The sequence below is a fragment of the Anabrus simplex genome, chromosome 2, assembly GCF_040414725.1.
Source record: "Anabrus simplex isolate iqAnaSimp1 chromosome 2, ASM4041472v1, whole genome shotgun sequence".
NCBI lineage: Eukaryota > Metazoa > Arthropoda > Insecta > Orthoptera > Tettigoniidae > Anabrus > Anabrus simplex.
Genome location: NC_090266.1, coordinates 19,021,708 through 19,039,244, shown reverse-complemented (window position 1 = coordinate 19,039,244; position 17,537 = coordinate 19,021,708).

Here is a 17,537-nt window from a genome sequence, read left to right as displayed (position 1 = left end):
AATTCTCCATTGTAGGTATTTCGAAAAACTTCTTTCCATTTTTTGTACAGAAGAACACGCCGTTCCTTCATCAAAAATGGGAAACTCGTACGCATGCGTATTAGAGTTAGCAGACTTTCGAAGACATCACGGAATGACATATTATAGTTTCAAAAAACATTTCCTTTCCCACACTTTACGATTCCATAGTGTGTTATGGAACGAATTATTGGCATCATAGATAGGTCTGTATTTCCCAAACAAGACCCAACGAATTTGTCAACTTCGTAAGGATGAGCACTTCAATTCTGAACCAGCATCTACTTGTAACTGGGCTCAAAATAACACACTAAAATACGCAGATCATTATAACAAGACAGAAAACGGATTTATCTCGTATTAGAAGTGGGATCCTTCCTGACACTCTGTTACTTGACAGAGACGTTGCACTGAGCGTTTCAGTAAATTATATTTGCGTTATGTTTGACGAAGGTCCTTGTAGAACAGAGCATGTAAAATATCCTTATTCGTGTGAATGTCGTTCCGCCCAGTCCATCTGCAGTAGGCTAAACAGCCAGAAAATTATCTCCTTTAGTAACAAAAATTAACACAATCACTCTAATAATGACCCTGAGAGACTACTGTGACATTGTGCACATAATTAATTCGTAATTCACAAAAATCTTAGAAATCCTGCGTTCGTATCATTTTCTGTGTGAAACTGAGAAAAAAATATTTCCCCCCTTCATAACCAGCTGCCTATGCTAAACCTCAATCAATCAGTACTGATCTGCATTTAGGGCAGTCGCTCAGGTGGCAGATTCCTATCCGTTGTTTTTCTAGCTTTTCTTAAATGATTTCAATGACAGTGGAAATTTATTTTGCATCTCCTTTGGTAAGTTATTCCAATTCCTAACTCCTCTCCCTATAAATGAATATTTGCCCCAATTTGTCCTCTTGTATTCCACCTTTACCTTCATATTGAGATCTTTCCTACTTTTAAAGACGCCACTCAAAATTATTGGTCTACTAATGTCATACCACGCCATTTCTCCGCTGACAGATCGGAACATACCACTCAGTCGAGCAGCTCGTCTCCTTTCTCCCAGTTCTTCCCAGCCCAAACTTTGCAACATTTTTGTAACACTACTCCTTTGTCAGAAATCGCCCAGAACGAATCGAGCTCCTTTTCTTTGGATTTTTCCAGTTCTTGAATCGAGTAATCCTGGTGAGGGTCCCATACACTGGAACCATACTCTGGTTGGGATCTTACCAGGGACTTATAAGCCCTCTCATTTACATCCTTACTACAACCCTTAAACACCCTCATAACCATGTGCAAAGATCTGCACCCTCTATTTACAATCCCATTTATGTGATTACCCCAGTGAAGATATTTCCTTATATTAACACCCAGATACTTACAATCATCCCCAAAAGGAACTTTCACCCCATCAACGCAATAATTAAAACTGAGAGGACTTTTCCTCTTTATGAATCTCACAACCTGACTTTTAACCCCGTTTATCATCATACCATTGCCTACTGTCCATCTCACAACATTACCGAGGTCATTTTGCAGTTGCTTACAATTTTGTAACATTTGTTACTCTATAGAGAATAATATCATACGAAAAAAGCCTTGCCTCTGATTCCACTTATTTACTCAAATCATTTATATATGTAAGAAAACATAAAGGTCCAATAATACTGCCTTGAGGAATTCCCCTCTTAATTATTACAGAGCCAGATAAAGCTTCACCTACTCTAAATCTCTGAGATCTATTTTCTAGAAATATAGAAACCCATTCAGTCACTCTTTTGTCTAGTCCAATTGCACTCATTTTTGCCAGTAGTCTCCCATGATCCATTCTATCAAATGCTTTAGACGGGTCAATCGCGATACAGTCCATTTGACCTCCTGAATCAAAAATATCTGCTATATCTTGCTGGAATCCTACAAGTTGAGCTTCAGTGGAATAACCTTTCCTAAAACCGAATTGCCTTCTATCGAACCAGTTATTAATTTCGCAAACATGTCTAATGTAATCAGAAAGAATGCCTTCCCAAAGCTTACATGCAACACATGTCAAACTTACTGGCCTGTAATTTTCAGCTTTATGTTTATCACCCTTTCCTTTATTTGCAGGGGCTACTATAGCAACTTTCCATTCATTTGGTATAGCTCCTTCAACCAAACAATAATCAAATAAGTACTTCAGATATGGTACTATATCCCAGCCCATTATTTTTAGTATATCCCCAGAAATCTGATCAATTCCAGCCGCTTTTCTAGTTTTCAACTTTTGTATCTTACTATAGATATCATTGTGATCATATGTAAATTTTAATAGTTCTTTAGCATTAGTCACCTCCTCTTGTAACCTGCAAATGTGAAGGCAATTTCTTGGCCAGTGTCTACTTCATAACCAACTCAGTACGTCTACAACTATCCATGTTATTGAAGAAGATTATTAACATGTCAGTTATAGGTGTCTATTGCGCACCACACTCAGTAGTTCTACAATTATCCGGGTTATTGAAAAGTGATTTGTAAGTGTCTAGTGCACAACACACTCAGTAGGACTAAAATATCCAGGTTATTGACATGTCAATTACAAGTGCCTACTGCATATCACAGTAAGTACGTCTACAACTTCCAGGTTATTGACGCGTCAATTACATGAGCTCACTGCACAACACACTCAGTAGGAGTACAACTACCCAGAATATTGGCACGTGAATTATAAGTGCCTACTGCACAGCATATTATGTACGTCTACAACAATCCAGGTTATTGACAAGTCAATTATAAGTGGTTACTACACAACACACTTAGTAGATCTACAACTATCCAGGTTATTGACACGTCAATTATAAGTGCTTAATGCACAACACACTCACTAGGTTTACAAATATCTAGGTTATTAAAGAAGAATCTTGAGACATAAGTTATAAGTGTCTGCTGCATACCACAGTAAGTACGTCTATAACTATCCAGGTTATACAAGGGACATCTCGACACGTCTATTATAAGTGTCAAATGCACAGCACCCTATGCATATCTTTAGGTTCATATGCTTCTACCCACCCATGTGTGGTGAATTTGTTCAGACAGCTAGACCTTCCCATTTGTGGTCGTGAATAGATAAGTGATTCATAATTCCTGACTACCTCTCCTGTACCGGTTAATTTGGTGTACTGTACACCCGCATGTCTATCTCCTTCACATGATGAATACACTTACGAGCTATAATGTCCACTTTCTTCCCTGTTATTTCCACATCCCTTACCTCCTATCTCTCACTTACTGAAGAGTTGGACATAATGCCAGAGAGAGAATTCGCACGAACTATTTTGGAACTACTAAAACTTCTACGACTTCTAATAATAATAATAATAATAATATCAACAACAGTAACAATATTATTATTATTATTATTATTATTATTATTATTATTATTACTATTATTATTATTATTATTATTATTATTATTATTATTATTATTATTATAGTTAGTTACATTCAGGGAAACGGGGTGGTCTAGGCAGCGGTGATAAGGGTACAGGGATCTGGAAGTCAAATAGAGATGACGTAAAAATGTTAGTGTTGAACTGTAGAATTATTATAACAGAACAGAATAGAATTGAGATATTATAATAGATATCCACATATCAGATATTGTAATAGGAGTTGAATCAGGGTCGAAAAATTATATGATGGGTGCAGAAATATTCTCACGGAACTAGAGTTGGTATCGTAGAGGTAGGAGAGGAGTATTCATTCTGATGAAAGAAGAGTTTGTAAGCTACTAAGATCGTTTGGTTATCCTTTGAAATAATATTTTTCTCCCTTTTTATAAGAGTAGTTTAATTTTTGGCATTTTCTTGAAGTAATTTCTCCCCAAAAATGCCAAAAACCACAGTTACAACAATTGTTCTAGTTCACATTGTTAAGAAGCAAAAACTACATAAGAATACAAAATTTCATCAAGATAACTCAAAAATGTTTGAGTTATGAAGGAAAACAAATGTAAAAATTAAAGTTTCAGAGAAGGATATTTAAACTTACCAATGGAAGGAGAAGGAATCAAAACTCTCCTGTTGCATAAACAACCCCCTCTTGTGGATATTGTCTTCCTTCTCCCTCTAACCTATGACATTTCCTGCTTTTTCTGGCCTCTTGTAGATCCTACTGCCCTTTTATTTGCAGAGAGCACTCGAGTTCTGTGCTCTTCATGTAGCATCTGCGTACAGTAATCACCAAAGTCAAGTTCCAGTTCTTCCAGCACCTTAAGCCTAGCCTCCATTCCACCATTAAATATTATTATGGCATCATTTGCAGCTATTTGTACCATTTTTTGACCTACTGTAACTTTTATTTTCGATGCATAATAATAAATAAAATCATGAAAAAAATATATAAATAAAATTACTCAAAAACTTAATAAAATTAATAAGCATAATTAACCGAAATGTCCGTAGTATGGGCGCCAGAGTTCACCAGAATGGATCCCTCGAATTTAGATAAGAGCATGATAGACTTTATATCCCAGGGCGTGTACATAATGCTGCGTACTGGTACATCTGCTGCAGGCCTTACCTAACCTCCTGAAAACGACTAATTAGGTAGGAACTGCAACTAGGTTTATCAATAACACTGATTCTAAAATAGCTAACTATATTCTGAACAAATTCCGTGCATGAGCACCTCATCAACATACAACATTATACATATAATACACACATAAAATATTGCTGGAAGACTCCATATTTACAACAACAACAATAATAATGAAAATCGTGGGAAAACGAAAGCGAGAACTAAGCTACCATTTGTAGATGGTCCGATGAACAATGTACACGTATGAAGATAAACACCCTTCACTGTCTCTGTATCAATTCGATTTACCGATTCTCATAATCGGCAGTTATCACATCACACAGATACTGTACCTTGTACTACTGTGTTCACATATTTTAACACTTGTTGTAAAGATATATACACATGTCTGTCGATCCTCAACATATAAATTTATGGAAAGTCTGAGATAGCTTTTACCAACATATAATGCTAGGCCGCCACAAGTGCTACAATACTTAATGCGCAAGCACTCTCCACAATCAGCCACTTTCCACAAACATAACAAGACTACGCTCCACGAACGTTTGAAGTCCAGTCCATTGCAGCCGTGTCACTCCAGTACCGTGTATCAGCACCACTTCCTTCCCGTGCAGTGCGTCAGTTGTAGTTGTAGTTATCTTCCTTCTCGTTCCTTTACAATCACCTCTACAATCACCCTTACAATGTTTCTTTACAATCTCCTCTACAATCACCCTTACAATGTTTCTTTACAATCTCCTTGGTTGCCGCCGTATGATCAACCTTTATAGACATCAACATCCCCCTCCTCTCAGATGATACGTCTGGATTGGTGCTTGCCAGCCAATCATGAGTGATCTCAAATCAAGATCAAGCCCTGAACTACTTCTTCCTCCCAAGACAATAACAAACTCTGGGGTTTTACATGAATCATCAAATTTCCCTGGTACAACAACAAGCTCATCTCATCAGGCTGGGATATATACATGACTCATGAATTTCCCGACGCAAGTACATCACAACCAACCACTGGGGTAGCCAGATGACTCATTCAAATTACCAGAGTTATTAAAGCAACGTTTTCCCACTCGTGCAAAACAAATTACTCATACCTACATATGTGGATATCTTCCAGCTTACCAATATAAATGGCAAAATATACAAATGAAATACTGATAATAATAATAATAATAATAATAATAATAATAATAATAATAATAATAATAATAATAAATCGAATACTGACAATAATATCTCTAACTTCTACATATAATTCGGGGGTGTGATATATGTACTATCACACTACAAAACCAGTTTTGGGGCAAATTTTCCTAATTTTTCAGTTGAAAGTTTCAGTATTATTCTGCGAATAGCCACCCACACACCTTCTCAATAAATATGTTGTAACCACATTTTTGAAAATTGGTTTTATTTCTTCCATGATGGCTGGAGGTAGATTATTTTTGTGCCCGTAACTGTTCTCTGTCCCTTCAGCAACAGCTCGTTGGAATGGGCACCATGAGTCAAGGCCCTTTGGACAAAAGTAGTGAGTTGGGTGCTCATCAGTTGAACATTTATGATACCAAATTGCCCAAATTGCAGTTCTCATCCCATCTACAGATGAACTGTTTGCCCTTATAGCATTGCCATAGTATACTGTAAGGGTATTAATTACTGCATCGGTCAGTCTGTTCTTCCCTCCAAGTGATTTCCCATCACTCAACTTCCTTCCTCTCATTGTGCTTTTCAGCTTCCTCAACTGAGTCCCCATTCGCTTTCGGACATGACCAACACATTCTTTCTTTAATATTTTAGTTTCTGAACCATACGTTTGGTCACCAGCAACAGCCTTGTAATGTTCAGTGTCTCCATCACCAATATTGTTGACATAGCGTAGTTTATATTTATCAATACTCTGCCCAAAAATAATTTTCATTGGTTCCATTTCCATACTGCCTGAGCTACCTTTGTGGTTAACATTACATAAACTTTCATGTTTCTCTACCCATTCTTCATATTCTACAGTGTCTGTCTTGCAGGATGTGGACATCACCCCAACATCCAATACCTTCCCTGATTTGATACCACCCCATGTAGGGAACTGTTCCTCTGGTAAGCCAAGTACCATCACAACTTACTGATATGTCCCTGCTATTAGTAAGTCTTGCTTCTTCTTCAGCTGCTGAACTTGTGGATTCATTGGCTACTTTTGTAGTAGCAGCCAAATTCCTGCGATTTATTTTTGTAAAGGTACTTCTTTTTACTGCTGGTGCCAAGTTCATAAGACCACAAAACACTTTGAGTGCAGCTAAACCCTGACCTATGCACCTCATAGCATACACTGCCCTTCTGTTTATAGAATAAACATTAGCATTCTTCCCAATTTTGTCACAGTTATTGAATGATCCAATTTCACTGCACATTTCACAGACAACTGCAACTTTACAACCTAGGCCTAAAACACTATTTACATTAAATGTACACTGGCCACACAAACACAACGTAGGCACGTCTGTAATTCCCGGAATATTGTATTTACATTACAAATGATATTAACATCATTATTAGTGTTTGTTACACTGTCACATTTCGGCCTATTTACAAATTTCTTAGCAGAAGCACTTTTTAGGTTAGGAGAGATCTGCGACTTAGAAGTGTCAGTATTAATCTTAGCTAAAAACCTATTCTCATTAAATTTTCGCTTCTTCGTTCTATAAGTTGGTTTCTGATTACCCATTTTATTTTTGTAGTTGATGACTTGGAGAAGAATTGCTACTGGCACCAATATTCGCAATGAATGGACACACGAGGTTCGCCTTTATAATATCCCACCAAAATATAAACAAAACAGAAGATTTATCAACATTTCTTGTTTCTGTAATGTCAAAGAGATTACACATGCCAAACAAGGAGTAGAAATGAAGCGGCAACAAATCATTTGCAATAATTACTTGGTAGAGCAAGTGGGTGTGGTCACTGTAACATGTGTACAGATTACGGGACATATCTTGAATACTGTTAGAGATATTTACAAAATTCCTTCAACATATTAACGGGAAAAGTTTATTCTATAAAACAAAAATTATCACTGTAAGTACCTAGGTGTTAATATAAGGAAAGATCTTTGGGGTATCACATAAATGGGATCGTAAATAGAGGGTACAGACCTCTGCACATGGATATGAGGGTATTTATGGGTCGTAGAAACGATGTAAAAGAGAGGGCATTTAACTCTCTACTAAGACGCCAACTAGAGTTTGTTTCCAGTGTATGGAATCATCGCCAGGATTACTTGATTCAGAAACTGATAAATATCGAAAGAAATGCAGCTCGATTGATTCTGCGTGATTTCCGACAAAAGAGTAGCGTTACAAAAATGTTGCAAAGTTTGGGCTGGGAAGAATTGGCAGAAAAGAGACAAGCTGCTCGACTAAGTGGTTTGTTTCGAACTGTCAGCGGAGAGGTAGTGTGGTATGAAATTATTAGACGAATAAATTTGCGTGGTGTCTTTAAAAGTAGGAATGATCACAATATGAAAATAAAGTTGGAATTCAAGAGGACTAATTGGGGCAGATATTGTTTTATAGGAAGTGGATTTACGGATTGGAATAACTTACCAAGGGAAATGTTCTAAAAATTCCAATTTCTTTGAAATCATTTAACAAAAGTATAGGATAACAACAGGCAAGGAATCTGCCACCTAGGCTAGTGCCCTAAATGAGGATCAGTAATAATAATAATAATAATAATAATAATAATAATAATAATAATAATAATAATAATAATAATAATAATAATAACCGTAATCTACGTTCCCAGCAACTGTTTGCAGGCCAACACAGGGACCATTGTCATGTGCCGACTTGTTAGAACGTGGAACGGCGAATGATGACCTTCGAACATTAGAACAGGATTAGTTTGGATCCTCGGTCAGCTCCCGACGAGTGATCCGCAGATGGATCCCACGTTATTGCTATCTGAGGTCACGTGATTCCACACCTTCACAACGGGAATAGTTTACGATTTTAAAATATTTCTAACCAATATTCCAATGTATGTACGAGCAGTAGACTCATCTGTGATTACGTGAGGCAGTAGAAAGAACTAGCGCTTAACGTTCTAATTTATACTTCTAGCAATCAACTCAGAATTGCCTAGATCCATTTGTAGGTATTATTATTATTATTATTATTATTATTATTATTATTATTATTATTATTATTATTATTATTATTATTATTATTATTATTATTATTATTATTCCGAGAATTTGCGTGGTCCAGAGGGAAAAAAAGGCGCGAGTGTTCAATAGTTAGACAAAGTATTAACCAAAGTTTAAATTTTGATTACAATGCCTACTGAAAATTTCTTTCTATAAACAGATACCTCTTGCGGAGGAATAGAAACATCTGACTGATTTTGCTACCGAATGGAAGGAATAAAACCGCGTGCCCTTCTTACTTCCCACGGGAGCGGCTGTTCTCAGTAGATTGCTAGATAGGATCTTCTCTGACATTAAATTCCACTACCTTTACCATTATTTCGATGTGTCGTTATTTTCCCCGAGACGTTCGTGAACATCTAACTCGTGTATAGGAAGTACTCGAACTCCTCCATACAGCAGGCTTGACTGTCAAGTTGTCGAAGGTATATTTTGCTAAACGATCGATTTCTTTCTTGGGGCATATAGTTTCCCCCCGACGGAGTTTCTGTAGTTCAATCTTGAACTCCAACAATCCGTGATTTTAAGCCTCCTCAAAATGCTAAAGGCGTTGCTAGGTTTATCGGTATGGTGAACTTTTCAGAAAAATAAATTTCAAACTTCGCTAACCGGACGGCACCCGTGGAAAGTATTCACAGGAAAGTTGTCAAATTCGAATGGGGTCCTCCTGAACAAGCCGATTTCGAGGATCTCAATTTAATACGCTGTATGCCGGAGTTTTCCAGCAGACCGATGCTTCGTCATCTGCTGTCGCAGCGGAATCTGAACACAGAAGGCGGCCCATTGCCTATGTATCTCGCACCTAGTCACCTCAAGAGGCGAAATTAGAGGGACTTGCTGTGTTTTTCGCGTTGGAAAACTTCCGCCTTTATCTTGAGCATGTCAAGTTCGAACTAGAAACCGGTAATCAGGCTCCAAGTTGCATACTTGCTAGGACCCGACATACTGATCTAACTGCTCGCTGGGCAATTCGAATTTCCGCTTTCCAGTTTGAAATGCGGCACATTCAAAGTTCAGAGACTGTGGTCGCAGATGCGTTAATTTGGATGTTTTCTGGTGATCACATAAGTGTTCTCATTCCGAGGAAGGCCCTCCGCCTTCCCTTCCCACACATTCTGGTACAAACTCTATACTTAGTGACACCCTTTTTTTAATAACATGTTATCCTTAAATATGAACGTGAAGATCCGGTGTTTCCTAAAATCATTTAAAACTTTTCTTCTGGCGTACATGTTGTCCCTGATGTCCTTCACTGCACGATCAAAAGATGAAAATTGTTATTCCACCCCTTCTAGTACTCATGATCAGCAAACATTACCGTGAGATCCCATTAGGTGGGCATCTGGGCATTTTTAAAACCAAAGTGGGAAAAAGGGAGCTGTTCATTTAGAAGGCCATGGATGATGAAATTAAGGAACTGGTGAATGTATGCAAAACCTATATGATTAGCAAGCCCTAATTAACTACCAAAGTCGGGGTGTTATACATTACGTGGAACCCTTCCCTCAATCGAAAGGGAATGGCAACAAATTCATCTTGGTGTATGAGGATGGCTCGAAGAAGAAGCGCAATGTATGTTCTAAAATACCGTGTCAGCATTTTCCTGCTGAGTCAGCACCCGAGGTTATTGACCACTGGCAAGGTCATTGACACCTGGTACCACGTGCTATTGTTTACAAACAAGACCACGTGCTCTTGTTTGACAGGTGTAAGGCGCAGAATGGGATGAGAGTCAAGGTCGACGTTTTACGGGCAGATGCCCTTCCCGACGCATCTTGCAGGCGCCCAATCTCACTTCTACGGCCAGATGCTCTCCCCGATGCGATCCTGAGCACTAGGGCAATGGAGATTCGCATTAGAGAGCATGCCTAACCACATGGAGGGGCCTAAATATACATGGTCTGGTTTTACGGTCAGGTGCCCTTCCCATTGCCATTTTGGAGGGCCCTAACTACACAGGGACACGTTTTACTGTCAGATGTCATTTCCGTCGCCATTTTATCATCTCACCAGAGGGGACACGTATTGCCTAACCTAGTTTTATGACCAGATGCCCTTTCCGACGCCACTTTGGAGGGGCCTAACTACACATGGCCCCAGTTTAACGGGCAGATGCCCTTCCCATTGCCATTTTGGAGGGACCTAACTACACAGGGACAAGTTTTACTGTCAGATGTCATTTCCGTCGCCATTTTGATAATCCCACCAGAGGGGGCACATGTGGCCTAACCTAGTTTTATGATTACATACCCTCCCCGACGCCATCTTGGTGGGGGCTAACTGCACCGTCACCATCTTGACCTTGTTTCATGGTCAGATGCCCTTCCGGTCACCATTTTTGAGGTCCAACTACACCGTCGCCGCCTTGAAATTGTTTTACGGTCAGATACCTTTCCCGTCGCCATTTTAAAGTGGCCTAGTACACAGTAGCCATCTTCCGTCGCCAGTTTGGAGGACCTAACCACACAGCAGCAATCATGGGATCAGTTTTACGGACAGATGCCCTTCCCGCCGCCATTTTGCAGGGACTTAACTACATAGTCGCCATCATATGCTCAGTTTTACGGTCAAAAGGCCTTCTCTCATCACAGACGTCATTTAAAAGGGGCCTAACTACGCAGTCGCTACCTTGGTCCGACTTTTACTGATAGATGCCATTCCCTCCTCACAAACGCCATTTCTGCAGGGGCCTAACTACACAGTCGCCATCTTGGGCCCAGTCTTATGGACAGATGCCCTTCCCCCTCCTCCTCCTCAGGCCTAGTCTCCCCTTGGAGTGACAGAGCTGTGACGTAATAAGCGCGGACGATTTAAAAATTCCGTTTTAACATGCGGCGATTACGTCGACATTGTTATGCATGTTTAGACTTGCTCGTTATGAAGGTTATCCTCTAGTAAACTGAAGCCTTTATAGATGGTACAAGTGTGAATTTTTCTTTAGTCCTTGAGATACTGTGACAAACAGTAGAGAGCTTTATTCCATCATAACAAGAACAATAATAGTTGATGTACAAGCCTTCAGAGTATACGGCAACAAATCTGCGTTCAAAGAGGTGGCTGTGTTGGATTGCACTGTGTTGTGGGCGCCAAAACTCGTCAGTTTAGCATTAGCCCACCTTTCCCTTACTGTCTGCAAACAGATGAAGACAAAAAGAAGACACAATGTATAGAAAAAATTTAAGTGTGCAGTGAGAAGGAAAAGGAATACCTCATCGCTTTCTATCTATGATCATGAACGCTCACTTATCAAGAGCAGATCTTGTTCTCTTAAAGGATGTGAAAAGAATGAATGGTTGCGTGAATATCTACCATCAAAGTGTGAAATCATCGACATGCATAAATTAGGATGTCCATCATTTAAAACTCTTCACAAGAAGCGTCGTGGAGGCACAATTAAACCGTCTTTACGACATGTGTCCATGCTCTTTGATTGGCTGCGTTCCAGTGCATGCCGGGAGGTGAACAACATATGTAAATATCAGTGTCGAAATGATGTCAATGTCAAATAAAACTTTGTAGAGTAATGACATCATGCCATTTCTGTCTGAAACTAAGTGTAAATCAGTTGAAAAGGCAATCGTAAAGTTTTATGTATGCAAAAAGGAACTAAACACTTTTACTGAAGAAGAGTTGAATGCATAACCAAAGGCATTTTTGGTCAATGTGGCTGTGAATGCTGTAAGGATAAGGGTAGAAGGAGTGGACTCAAGATCCTGTTTCGTCAGAGCTTCAAATGTGTTGCTTACACCATGAACAAGTATGTTTAGCTAGGAGACTTTTAGTGAGACAGTGCCGTACATGTCAACTCATTAAACTGAATCACGGCCGTAAAACTAACGAGTTGTCTTCGCTTATAAACACTTATCATGGCTGCGAAAAATGTAAGCAAGCTGTCGCAGACAACGGTGAAGAAACGTTCTGGGAGAAAAGTGAGGATGCATGCTGGGCATGGCCTCATTAATAAGGTGATTGATCTTCTTCCTTCTGAACTGAATCTTCTCATTTACCGGTATTGTGGCCAATGAACTCGACTTGACATCCGCATGGCACGTGGTGATCCTGGTATTAATATGTTAGATGCGACCTGCAAAGATCATGACATTGTTTATCGTCAAAACAATACTGAATTAAGACGTTTAGCTGATGAAAATCTGTATCATAATGCTATGCAGCGTGTGTCGTCGCCTAATGCTACAGTTGATGAGAAGATAGCAGCACTTGTCGTTGCCGGTGCAATGGTGGCATTAAGCAGCGAAGACAGTAGAAATAATTTATGTAGGAAGGGACAGAGTTAGCAGCAAAAGATCTTAGAGGTCAACGCTAATTAGGAACTAATATTTAGAGGCCCCATGAAGAAAAAAGGAAAGGACAGAACATATTTAATTGAAGAAAGAAAAAATGTACATATACTAAAATAAATATGATTTGTAAAACATAATGGTGGTGTTGTTTGATTTTTAATATTAATCATACCCCTACAGCATGTCCAAAATTAACTACTGGTAATAATATTGACTTGCAAGTTTAATCTTGTCTTATGCCGTGGAAGAAATGACAGATAGAATTTTGAGAATAAAAAAGACAAAATTTAAAGTACATCCTCTCTATTAATCCATGAATTGAAGTTTTTATTCAAATCAAGCCATTTGACATACAGTTTATTTCCACAACGACGAATAACACGTTCGATTAAAAAGTGATCAAGATATTTTGTTTTCTGCAGTTCTTCGATGTAGAATCCACCTTCAATAGGCTGTCCTCTGAGTTCGCGAATTAAATACGTAACTGGATTAATAAGCTTAACACTCCTTATTTGAAATATTTCTGTGCTCCATATAGGGGTGTATCCTGTGGCACAGATGGACTTGTGAAAGAAATCGCATTTTTAAAAGCGATGGCGGCGCGGATCAGACGTTTTGATTATAAGGTGAATAGCATCTCTGCGTGGTGTATTGTTAGTAACCAGACGTGGATTTGTGCCGATAATGCGGTGAGGTGTATCATTGTAGGTAGACAAGAGTCTAGGCAGCAGTACAATCCAACAATAAGAACCTGGGGCTTTAAATTCTCGCCACATCATTGTTTTCAGTGTAAGATTAAAGAGTTCTACAACACTTGACTTGAGATTGCTGTACGTAGGGTGTAATGAATGCCAGGTAACTTGAGATATGAAGAAAAATCCTTGTTGTAAACTCGTTAACTTCATTGGTTCGAAGAAGCCTTGAGCAGCGCTTCGATCCTTCAACAATACGTTTAAATGCGTTTTTGACTTGAGTTGCTGTCTTAGAACGCACCGGTTGTGCAATAGCAAACTTAGAATACACATCGATGACAGTAAGTAGATACTTATACCCCTTATTTCTAGAGGAATATGGAATCATTTCTACTAAGTCCACTTGTCAGAGATCACCTTTTCCGCGTGTAATAACGCGTCTGCGACAGTAGGTGCGTAGTGCTGGTTTATATAACTCGTGTGCGATGCCTACCTTTATAGGCAAAACTAGAAAAAAGGCTGGAATTGATAAGATTTCTGGGGATATACTAAAGACAATGGGTTAGGATATACTACCATATCTGTAGTAATTTGATTATTGTTTGGTTGAAGGAACTATACCAAATGAATGGAGAATGGCTATAGCACCCCCTGTGTATAAAGGAATGGTTGATAGACATAAAGCTGAAAATTACAGGCCAGTAAGTTTGACATGAGTTGCATGTAAGTTTTGTGAAGGCATTCTTTCTGATTATATTAGACATTTTTGCGAAATTAATAATTGGTTCGATAGAAGGGAGTTCGGTTTTAGGAATGGTTATTCCTCTGAATCTCAACTTGTAGGATTCCAGCAAGATAGAGCAGATATCTTGGATTCTGGAGGTCAAACGGACTGTATCGTGATTGACCTGTCTAAAGCATTTGATACGGTGGATCATGGGAGAATACTGGAAAAAATGAGTGCAATTGGACTAGACAAAAGAGTGACTGAATGCGTTGCTATATTTCTAAGAAATAGATCTCAGAGAATAATAGTAGGAGTAGCTTTACCTTTCCCTGCAATAATTAAGAGGGGAATTCCTCAAGGGAGTATTATTGGACCTTTATGTTTTCTTATATATATATCAATGATATGATTCAAGGAGTGGAATCAGAGGTAAGGATTTTTGCGGATGATGTTATTCTATATAGAGTAATAAATAAGTTACAAGATTGTGAGCAACTGCAACATTACCTCGATAATGTAGTGAGATGGACAGCAGTCAATGGTGTTACGGAGATATCCGTGGTAGTTAGAGGTGAAGGAAGGTGCGGGCTGGAATAGGTCTCAACTACAAAATTAAAGTTAATTTAAAACTTTAACAAAGGTTATATTTTCTTTTCAAAATCAACAAATAGCAGAGTATAACAGGTACCAAGTTGCAGATCAACAAATTAACAAATTACAGTTCGTTACAAGATTTGGGCTTCGAGCCCCAAGTTTAATTTCTGAGCTCTCAGCTCACAACCACAATTGCTAAAGGGCAGAAAACCCCTACGTACAAGGATCACTTGCTCCTAATTACAATGTTATGGAAAAGAGCAGACCCGCTCTCAATTTTACAAGCCTATCAAAGGCTACAACAAACTTCACTTCTATCTGCCCTTAAGGCACACAAGGAAACAGGGGTAATTAATACCCAACCTATGGGGCCTTCGCATGAAGGAAACAAAACATCAGGTTCAGTTACTGGCCCAAAGTACAGAAGGGATTGGAGGCGTGAACTTGCACTCCTAAATACACTTTTAAAACCTAAGTGGCTCTAGGCCGAAACACAGGGGCTAATCCCAAGCTAAGGAGGTGACCCGCATGAGAAACTTTAATATTTTAAGGAAGAGAAGAAACGGTTATGAAAACGTAGTCACCTCAATTTCCAAATGAAGGGGAGTTCGAGAGGGTAAGGCACTCTCTATCCCCGCTTTACAGTAAAAGAAATTTATAGATTTTACATAGGCAGAAAAGAATTTACACTTTAAAAAGGTAGGTTACATACTAAAGGTTTTGAACACTCCCCGAGAGTTAAACTGCTGAGCTAGCAAGAAATGAAGATGTTAACAGGCCATTACCTTGTAGAAGAACTGCTGCTTGAAGAAAGAGGCGCTTCCCGCCCCCTGCTACATTTCCACAAACACTAAGTTAGATGTTACTGAAGTGGCACCGAGACAAGAAAATCAGCAGTTTTTATACCCTCGTGGAAAATTCGAGACCTTTCAGGAATGAGTAGACACATCCTTTCGCTTTTATTGGATAGCTTAGAGCAACATATCTATGTCGAAGAAGACGTACATGATTGGTTGGAAATAAATTAAAGAAATTTGGGATTGGCTAAATTCAAAACAGGCGGATAGAAAGGATTAATGTTGCCAACCCAAAGATAACAGAACAAAATATAGTAAAAACAAACCTTATGAATACTAAATTTCTTCAAGAAGGTTCATTCCTTCGCACCAGAGTGCGTAATCATAATTTTTAGTAGAGACATCTGGTAGAGAACGTCCACACTTCTTGATCAAATACAAACAAAAACACATCAAGATTCACACAGAGCTATCTTCGGAGAAACTGTTGAGTTAATACAGTTTGCTAAAGTTCAGGCTTTCTCCTGTAGAGGAGTTTCAACGGGCGCAATATTTGAAGTAGCGGCGCGGAGGTGTACCGGCCGGTACAAATGGAATGATGATAAACGTGGTTAAAAGTCAGGTTGTGAGTTTCACGAATAGGAAATGTCCTCTCAATTGTAATTACTGCGTTGATGGAGTGAATGTTCCTGATGGGTAACATTATAAGTATCTGGGTGTTAATATAAGGAAAGATCTTCATTGGGGTAATCACATAAATAAATAAATAAATAAATAAATAAGTAAAGGGTATATATCTCTGCGCATGGTTGTGAGTATTTAGGGGTTGTAGTAAGGATGTAAAGGAGAGGGCATATAAGTCTCTGGTATGACCCCAACTAGAGTATGGTTCCAGTGTATGGGACCCTCACCAGGATTACTTGATTCAAGAACTGGAATAAATCCAAAGAAAATGAGCTCGATTCGTTCTGGGTGATTTCCGACAAAAGAGTAGCGTTACAAAAATGTTGCATAGTTTGGGCTGGGAAGAACTGAGAGAAAGAAGACGAGCTGCTCGATTAAGTGGTATGTACCTAGCTGTCAGCGGAGAGATGGCGTGGAATGACATTAGTAGTCGAATAATTTTGTGTGGCGTCTTTAAAAGTAGGAATGATCACAATATGAAAGTAAAGTTCGAATTCAAGAGGACAAATTCAGGCAAATATTAATTTATAGGAAGGGGAGTTAGGGATTGGAATAAGTTACCATGGGAGATGTTCAATAAATTTCCCAATCATTGAAATCATTTAAGAAAAGCCTAGAAAATCAACAGATAGGGAATCTGCCACCTGGGCGACTGTCCTAAATTCAGATATTGGAGCCGCCGAATGAAAACGCGAAAGGGAAAATTTCAGTGCTACAAGCAATCTAAAACTTTGAAGAATAATCAAAGTTGCAATTGGAATCTGTAATTAGCCTGATGAAAAGATATATTTATTAAAAGAAACCACATCTGAATAATTATACAGATCTCAAATTCACTATAGAGACAATAATACATATATTGAGAGGCTAATAATGAATAACTCAATTTCATTTTCTACTTTCATGAGCGATTGTGGGAACAAGCAGTACCAGAGATG